Source organism: Haplochromis burtoni, unplaced genomic scaffold (assembly GCF_018398535.1).
Source record: "Haplochromis burtoni strain Fernald_Lab_line unplaced genomic scaffold, NCSU_Asbu1 Contig_2128, whole genome shotgun sequence".
In the NCBI taxonomy this organism is placed as follows: Eukaryota; Metazoa; Chordata; class Actinopteri; order Cichliformes; family Cichlidae; genus Haplochromis; species Haplochromis burtoni.
In genome coordinates this window covers 3,638-5,084 of record NW_024584489.1, presented here as the reverse complement: position 1 = coordinate 5,084, position 1,447 = coordinate 3,638, and positions in this window count along the sequence as shown.

Here is a 1,447-nt window from a genome sequence, read left to right as displayed (position 1 = left end):
TGAACTGTCTAGCATTCATAAAAAAAATAGATTTAATGTACACATGTGAAAGACAGGAAAGGGAGACCTATAATATTATTTCTCAAAAGGGAATGTACAGTGTTAAGAAATCAGTAAAATCTTTTGATAATTTTAGTCAGTCTATGTGTGCCTCTACGTCACGTAGCTAAAACACTGAGGGGATGTTTAGATTGCACTGAGTCTAAATACCGAGTCTGAGGCAGTGGTGGTGACGGTGATGGTAAAGGGACCTAATGACTTTCACCCCACTCAAATTTATAATCCCTTTAATAAAATACTGTAACATCCTAACATACTTGGAAACAACAGCAAATTGTCATGTAAAAAAGCTACAGTCATTAAAGTATATGTACAGCAGCAAAAATAACTGGTCAGAGTAAACACTGGGGTATTTGACTACACACCTTCCCCATACAATTTAAAAGCTGAGAATTGGTTTGCACTGGGATTCATCTGTTTATGTTCAGTTTCCCACTTTCCAAAATTATGACTTTCCAGAAAAAAGTATTCTTAACAACAGCACTAAAAAAACAAAACAAAACAAAAACCAGCTTTATAATGATTCCATGTGTCTATCATGTTCTTAATTAGATTTTTTTTTTTATATGAGCAAAGGTCATTTTTTACTCTGCAAAGATACATGACGCTGTAAAGTGGTGAGATGTAATATATATAATAAACTCCAAAAACAGTTTGAAAAAACAGGTTCAGTAAAAGGACTAGATGTTACAGTCCCAGATAATGCATTGCTTTAAATGAAGAAAATCTTGAGGAATGGCTGTTATGAGAAAAGGCAGCCCAGAAACTTAACCAGCGGCACTCATCATTATCCCTCAACTTTCGGTCTTTTACCCGGCCGTTTAGCCTGCCGTTGCGCCTGTCCTCTGATCCCAATCTCTCTAAGCAGTTTTGCTGTTGTACTGGCAACAAAGCCCCTGCACCCCACTTCCACTGGGCACACCTTGATCTTCCGGCCTCTGTACTTTGAGCTTCTTAAGCTCAAAAGCTTCCTCAATTGCTTCCTCCCATGGTACCATCAGCTCAATGACGTACGCAAGTTTTTGGGAGTTAGACCAAAGGACGAGGTCTGGTCGCAGAGCAGTTGTTACGATCTCAGTGGGAAAAATTAGCCTCTGATCCAAGTCCACGTGCATCTGCCAATCCCTGGCAACCTTCAGTGGGCCCATGTCTGGGGTTGAGGGACTTGGCCTCAGCTTGTCTCCCTCCCGGACAAATGCTGATGAAAACTGACGCTCCTATTGGTTTGTGAAAGGTTGAGCTTTGATGGATTTTCTTTTATACTCAACTTTCTTGGCTAGACAACTGAGGACCTGGTTGTGTCTCCATGTGTATCTGCCCTGAGTAAGGCTAGTCCTACAACCAACCAAGATGTGCTTGAGTGTGGCTGGGACTGTACACAGGGGGC